This window comes from Callorhinus ursinus, unplaced genomic scaffold, assembly GCF_003265705.2.
Source record: "Callorhinus ursinus isolate GAN/ISIS: 27379988/994484 unplaced genomic scaffold, GSC_fseal_2.0 scaffold11, whole genome shotgun sequence".
NCBI lineage: Eukaryota > Metazoa > Chordata > Mammalia > Carnivora > Otariidae > Callorhinus > Callorhinus ursinus.
Genome location: NW_027397073.1, coordinates 16,464,168 through 16,472,000, shown reverse-complemented (window position 1 = coordinate 16,472,000; position 7,833 = coordinate 16,464,168). Strand labels below are relative to the sequence as shown.

At 48.7% G+C, this 7,833-nt stretch overlaps 1 long non-coding RNA gene across 1 annotated transcript in view; it reads right to left on the bottom strand.

Annotated features, from left to right (window-relative positions):
- The window catches only part of LOC141373719 (uncharacterized), a 14,986-nt gene extending 8,422 nt beyond the window's left edge, over nt 1-6,564 (bottom strand). Inside the window, exons 1-2 of the long non-coding RNA XR_012379998.1 lie at nt 6,450-6,564; nt 5,166-5,396 (exon numbers count right to left, since the gene is read on the bottom strand). This is a non-coding gene — a long non-coding RNA (uncharacterized lncRNA). The remainder of the gene's footprint in view (nt 1-5,165; nt 5,397-6,449) is intronic.
- Nucleotides 6,565-7,833: the final 1,269 nt, after the last annotated feature.

Here is a 7,833-nt window from a genome sequence, read left to right as displayed (position 1 = left end):
TTCTTCTTCTTCTTCTTCTTCTTCTTCTTCTTCTTCTTCTTCCTCTTCTTCCTCTTTCTTCTTCTTCTTCTTCTTCTTCTTCTTCTTCTTCTTCTTCTTCTTCTTCTTCTTCTTCCTCTTTCTTCTTCTTCTTCTTCTTCTTCTTCTTCTTTCTTCTTTCTTCTTTCTTCTTCTTTCTTCTTTCTTCTTTCTTCTTTCTTCTTTCTTCTTCTTCTTCTTCTTCTTCTTCTTCTTCTTCTTTCTTTCTTTCTTTCTTTCTTTCTTCTTTCTTCTTTCTTCTTCTTCTTCTTTCTTTACTTATTTATTTACGTCCTCTCTACACCCAGTGTGTGGCTTGAAGTCATGACCCTGAGTTGAAGAGTCGCACACTCTTCCGACTGAGCCAGCCAGGCACCCCAAGATTGCTTTCACATTGATAAAAGCTGAATTTTGGAATGGCACAGAAGGGCTTGTGCTCCTGACCAGAGATCTGTCAAAAAGGTAAGGAGTTTTTCTTGGAGGAGGTGCTGCTTGAGCTGAAATGTAGAAGATCAACTGGCCAAGAGGAAGAACTTGGCGGCGCACACCCGACAGCGAACTGCAAAGACTCAGGCAGGCCACAGGGCAGCCAGGGCCAGCCGCAGGGGAAGCAGGGTCCTGCTGGCACAGCCGAGAACCCTTCACCCAAAGCCACCCAGAAAGTGGAAGCCTGCACACTCTATTTACACTCTTCCCCAGGGGGAACCACTAGTTTATTTGAAACACCCCATTTGCCAGGCAGTGTTCTAAGCTGCTTTAGAAATGAGAACGAAGTTAATCCTCCAAACGGCCTTTCTAGGTAAGTGCATTATTATTCCCATTTTTCAGATGGGAAAAGGTGAGGAGAGGGTAAAGAAGATCTCACCCAAGGTCACAGAGCTTATGAGAGACAGACCAAGATGTCTGGCTCCAGAGTTTGTGCTTTTAACCGGAAAGGAACACTGCCTTTTCTTTGATTCAGGCATCTGTTCCAAGCTACAGCCTCCCTCCACCTGTACCACCACAACGCCGAGACTTTGGGCACCCGGAGTCCTGAGGAAGCATCCCTGGGAGTGCAAATCACGCCCTGGTCCCCCTGCCCAGGGGGACTGGACCATGCAGGGTGGGGCTTAGAGAAGGAGGGGAGCTTTGGTCTTTCACCCCTGGGGGCTGACAGCCCCAGAGAGAAGCTGACCAGTTTGCAATCAGCCTGTTGGCCTTGGGGTTCAAAGCCCATGTTGCCCTGCTTTTTATCTGTGTTATTGATGATCTGTTTCCAGAGTTTGTTTGAGGAGATGGAGCCAGAAAGCTGGGAGAGGGGGTTGGAGCCAGCTGACTGGATGGTCAGGCTTGGTGAGCAGTTTGCCCTCTTCTTGTGTCAATTCCAAAAGGCAGGGTTTGGAAATAAAGTCAACAGAGGGCTTTTCTTCATCTGCACATAAACAGCCGTTCACCTGTGTTTGGAGAGAGTTGGGCAATGCTGAAGGGAGTTGGGTCAGGAGAAAAGTCAACTTTGACTTTTAAGTCTCTGAAGCTGGCTTTGGTTTCCATGTTTCTACCAGCACACCTACAGCTCACATCAAAAAAGAAATGCTCCAGGCTTCTGTGTTCCCTCCCCACCCCCATCCACCCACCATGGAATTAGCAGGGGCGTCAGAGAATGTTCTAGAACACTCTGCCTTCTCCCCTTACACTGGGTGTCTGTCATCACTGCACACACCGTCACCAAGCAACCTCTTTTTGATGGCCCCAGAGTTCTTGTTCAAGGACAACTGCTCTCTAGCTTAAGCCAATTCAGAGCTGACTAGAATCACACATGTAGCAATAAAAGTGGCCAAATGCCATCGGTAGGCATAGCAACCATCTACTCGGAGAATTTTTAAAATAGAGAAGGAACATTAGAAATTATTTGCTCCAAACCCCTTGCATTGCAGATGAAGAAACTAAGAGTTGAGGGCGGGTTTGGGGTGGGGGGCATCTTGCCCAAAGTACCCAGTGAGCAAATGGTGGCAATAAATCAGAGCCCACTCACCCAAACCCCAGCTGGTTGGAATTTTCCCACCACACTCTTTGGCCTCTTATTGGTCTTCAAAGCTTTCCAGTTCACATTCTCAAACATCCATTCAGCCTTCTATTTATTCTTTCTGGAGTATTTTTTGTGTGCCAAGCGATGGGCTAGAACCTGGGGACAAACGCATAACAAGATTCATCCTTTCCTTCGAGGGGCTCCCATAAGAACTCTTCATGGTTTCTCCTTCCTTCCCTCCCCTTCCCTTCAGAAATGGCACTGGGTGTGGTGTCACCCCTAATGAGTGGAAACAGAATCTCTGGGGTTGAGGTCCAGGCATTGGTAGCTTAAAAATCTCCCCAGGTCAATCGAGCTTGAAGGCATAGCTTTGATGAAGTCACGGACCCCAATTCTACTTGATTTGTCTCCTCGGAGCCTCTCTCCTACTGCAGAGGGGGAAGCGCGAGAGTGACTGAGTGTTGTCACATTGTCACTGGCCCTCACCTGTTACCTGTGCAAAAGGAGGCCAACGCAGCCTTCCAGCAAAAGCCTCTGGGGTCTGAGGCCACTAAATAAATAATAAAATAAAATAAAATTTAAATGAATGAATAAAAGACTTCCTGCCATAGGCAGCTCTAAAGGAGAAGAGACAAATGAGCTGGAAAGGCAGCCGGAGTTTGAAATGCGCAGGGTAGATTCAGCAGGGCCAGTTTTTGGTACTTGCGTTTTCCTTAAAGGGAACTGAGCCACAGTTCTGTTGAATTGATTTGGTAAGTGTGTGATGTGTCAGAAAGCACCAGGCAGCTTCCTGTAAAATCACTGAGAGGGTTCACGAAAGTCAAAAGTATGAAATAAATTAGCGAAGGAATGGGGTTCTGGTAAGATCCTTGCTCTCCCCCTGAATGCAATCTGTCACTCCAAGTGACTCACGCACTGACGAGAAAGACTAAAAATGTTCAAGCATGACATTTGCATCTATTAAATAGTCCTTCTGTCGCACATCGTTGGAAATTGGGTTTTCTGAAGGTTACCGGGAATTATCTGCCTCTGCGGCTGGGTGTTTGTGACTTCAAAGTGAACTGCCGCGTAGGAGATGCTGCGATGGGCTCAATGGGCCTCAGCACCAAGTCAGGTCCTTTGCTGGTTTATTAGCAGCATCTGTAAGACTCGAGTCCTTTTACAACAGTGTTGCCGTTGGCCTGCCCCGGGGGGCGTGGGCGGGGGTGAGTGCCAGATGACCAGGCGTCCCGCTGTCTGAGCCAGGAGCGGAGCAGCTGTATGCCAAGCTCTGAAAAGCAGCTGGTTTTTCTTTGCTTCTCCTTAAATAGGCATCAGGTTTTCTCCTAGGTGCTTACGGTGAGCCAGGTCTGGCATGTGGCTTCTCGGATGGTGTCACCCAGGACAGATCAGGGAATTCAGAGCCCCTCATTCTGTAAATCGAGCCTGTCGTGTGTCTGACTCTGGTCTATGCCCAAGCAAAGCCCGGGCCGTCGCGGACCATCCCCCTCTGTCGTAAGAGCCGCTGAGCAACACGGGGCAGAGGGACTAGAGCTCAACCTCAAAGGGGACCAACTGTTGGATTTCTGCCCCCAAAGATGCAGAGGGAGGAGGAAGTCCTTAAAAGGACGAGAGCGAGGCAATTGGAAGAAATGGCCCATCGGGAGGACCTAGGACTCCACTGTTCCCAGCCTTCCCAGACAGAGCACAGACTGCCCCCCACACCCCCCCCACTGAGCCGGCCAGTTCACGTCACCAGCAAGAGGGAGCAGTCTGGCTCTGGGGCACATAGCTGTCAGAAGAGCTGACAGGACAATGGCCTTTAAGAGGCAGGGGCTATGTTTGGATTAAGAAAATTCTGGAGATACACTCTGGAGAATCGACTTGCAGATTGACTCCAACCAGACGCGCGGCTCCAGACTGGGGCAGGGAGTTGCCTGGTGGCGTTGTCTGAACAGGCAACAGGTGGACGATCCAGGGACCTAGTTACACAAATTACAGCTCTCCCTTCCGATGGAACGCATGGGGGCTGGAAGCGGCCCACTGAGCAGTCGCATGGGGTGTAAGCATAATGTCCCCCCAAAATCACTGCTTGCAGCTGGCCTATATATCCTCTCCCTTTACTTCCCCTTAAGGCCAGCTCGAGCAGATTTTGCAAATTTCCGTTATGGAAGTATGTTCAGTCCTCCGTAAAACTCCAACCCCTTTAATAATTCACAACATTCTATCACTCAGCCAAGGAGAGTAAAGAGTCTGTGCACTGATATAAAGTGATCTCAAAGATACACTGTGCAATAAAAAAGCAAGGTTCAGAAGAGTAGGTATTATAACCCCTGTGGTTATATATACACATGCATGTGTCTGTGGTTCATAGTCTATACAAGAAATGACAAACAGTGGTTGTCTCGGGGACGGGCTGTGCGGGTCCCACTTTCACTGAAGGCCTCTCCGAATGGTTCAAAGCAGGCGCCCTGTTAGAGGTAAGCAGCTCCCCTAAGCTGGGAAAGCAGAGAGAAAGCCAAATTAAATGGGCCTTTACATCCATTCAGCAAAAGTAAGCAAGGAGATGGACATCACCAACTCGGGGGATAGCAGAGAAAAGGGGGCATTGGTGCTAGCCACAGAAAACCACACGTTACTGTGTTCAGAGATGAAGTCGGCAGCCGTGCTGCACACGCTTCTAGAGGACAGGCTACAATGAAAGGTGCTAGCGAGTTAATATCCTTAAAACCAGGGAAAGAAGCGCCGATGGAGGAGGGGAGAAGCGGAGAAACGCTTGTATCTAGAACTTCGGGCACAGATTTCGCTGTCATGCTCGCGTACAAATCCTTGGCCCTATCTGCTGCCTCCTTCAACATCGCAGCCTCTTTGTAGGGGACGACACCTGGGGCAGGGAGGGCCGCTGTCATGTCACACAGCCGGTACGTGGCAGAGCGGGGGACTGCACTCCGTTTCTTTTCTAATTCTATCTTCCACGCACCCTCGTGGAAGTCACGGGCCCTGCAGGGAACTGTGAGCCACTGGATGCCACGTGAATACAGAGTAACCCCCCCATGTGCCCTCTCTCCATCTATCCTCCCACCAACTGCTGCCTGCTGCCTTTTAGAACTCCGATTTTGAGCCATGTTGATATATCAACTCGAAGAAGTGTCAGAAGTCTTACCAGGTTTGCTCTCTGATCCTTTTCCATTCTGTTTTATTGCTGGAACTATGATCAATTAGTCCATTTCGAAGTGCTAATGGATGAATGGGTCATACTCTCCGCCGACATACTGGGACTTAACCAGGAGCCTTTGGAGACGAAGACTTAGCTGAAATGTCTCTACCACTCCCCAAACCCCAGGCACCCCTCGTCCTTCTCATGGCAACCTCCGTGAGCAACATTCCAGGTGTCCTGCCAGACAAAGAAAGACATAGCTTACTCTTTTCCCTGTTTTTACTGGAATGGAAGTAGGTTATACACACAGCTGAGTATCCTGGGTTTTTTACTTAATAAAACTTGGAGAGTATTCTAAGAGTTTGGGGTTTGGTTTTTTTTTTTTTCCATTTGTTTGTTTTTAAATAGGCTCCGCACCCAGTGCGGAGCCCAACCCAGGCGCCAAACACATGGCCCTGAGATCAAGACCTGAGTCAAGATCAAGAGTCAGATGCTTAACTGACTGAGCCACCCAGGCACCCCATGAGCTAAGAGTTTTTAAAGAACAATAGATCTTTGATGGGGCGCCTGGGTGGCTCAGTCGTTAAGCATCTGCCTTCGGCTCAGGTCATGATCCCAGGGTCCTGGGATCGAGCCCCGCATCGGGCTCCCTGCTCCGTGGGAAGCCTGCTTCTCCCTCTCCCACTCCCCCTGCTTGTGTTCCCTCTCTCGCTGTGTCTCTCTCTGTCAAATGAATAAGATCTTTTTAAAAAAACAAAAACAATCGATCTTTGAGATTGATTCATAGGTTTGTTTAAAAAAAAAGAAAACCCAACACATTTCACATTATTTTAATGGCTCCAGAATATTTCTATGAATATACCTTATGTTATTTGACCAGTGCCTTTCTAATAGATATTTGGTATGTTTTTAATCTTTTGCTATATGAGCAGTACTGCAATTTTGCACATATCTGTAGGAGAAATTCCTAAAAGTGGAATTGTGTGTCAAAAGATACGGTCATTTGTAATTCTGATAATTTGCTTTGCAATCTGTACCGATCTAGATGCTCATCAGCAGTAGATGAGGGTGCCCGTTCCCATACCCTTGCCAACACTGTGGAGAGCCAGGAGACTTCTACAGTGGACAAGAGGCAAGAGGGTCACCAGCGTGGGACGGTTAGGCTCTGTGTGGTGTCCCGTGGCGGCTTCTGGTGCTTTAAGAGAAGCTTAAAGGCACTGGGGGTTGCCCAGGAGAAGAAATCTGGCTGCCACAAGAGACATTAGAAGCCGTGAAACCAATTCTACCCACCTCTCAGTCCTGCCAGGGCGAAGACGGCAGAAAAGCTCCGTGGTCCACAATCATGTTGAGGCTGGTGCCAAGATACATGTTTGCGTCGTGTTGAGGGGAAGTAGAATCCAGGCCCGTGAAGGAATCGCAAATGCTCAAAGGCGATTGCCCAGGTTTGCCGATCTTCATGCACAGGTAGCTTCTTGACTGTCTAGCATCCAGCGCTTGAGGGGCCAGGAATAGTTAGTTCTCTCTCTACCAGCAGGGGTCTAGTTTCTCCAAAAAGATTGTGAGGTCTGAGAGGAGGCCTCCGTCTTTGCCTACCCCTCCCCTCACTACAAATCTGCAAAGGTGGTTTAAGGAATTGAAGCCCCCAGTAACGGCCTCTAACCCCTGTCTTCTGGTCTTCTGGTCGGTAAAGACAGGCTTCTCTTTAGCTTTCTGAAGACAAGGCTGGCTGTTACCCTCGTTCAGTGTCAGGCAATTTGCTGGCCATGTTCGCTCTACTTTTTGGGGACTTAGATACCAGTGTGAAATGTCAGGCGGGGAAACTGACCCCTTACCTTCATGATGCTCTTTGTCTCCCCTGAGGGACAGGCAGAGACATGGCCTGTCTTCCTGGCGGGGAATGACCCAGTGATGGACCATTGTCTGTAAACAGCTAAGGGATCTTGATCTTCTCTGACAAATCCTCCCTGCCCAACCTGGTTAGACAGACGCAGCCGTCCATGTGACCGACATTCATGGGAGGAGAAGGGAAGCAAAGGAAGTAAGGAGCAGAGGATGGGGAACTAAATATACCTCCCCCAGAGTAACTGAATCAGAAAGCCCAATATCAGAGCTTCAAGGGGATTATGCCAACCAGTCTCTGAGGAAGTGCTCCCACTGAGGAAAACGGAGGCTAGGCAGGTGGGGCAACTCATCCCAAAGCAAAGTCCCCACCTTCCGGAGCTGATCTCCATCTGATTTGGGATGCTTAAATAGGGAGGTTTATGAATTTCATAGACTTTGAACTTTCTGCCTTACAATGAATAACTGAAAGTCTCCTTCACCCTGAAGTTTGCTATGACACCAACCCAGTGGATGAATACAGGTACAGAAGGTTTCTGGAAGGTCTGGACGCATTTCTCATTTCCCAATCAAGCCAAGCTTGGTGGCACTCGGAGGAGCCTCCCTTGGGTGTTCCCTTGGCAGACAGGTCCCCAGTGGGAGTTTTGTGAGTACCTTCCAACAAGATAACCATTAACAACAAAATATACTTAAGTCATATTAATTAAGAAGAATACCCTGCAGGATGATTTCAATTTTTTTTTAAAGGGCCTTGGTAGTCTAAGTAAGAAAGCCCATGCCATGTATTACCCACGAGCTCTGCGTGTGGCTTCACCTCCTCATGCTTCTCTCACCA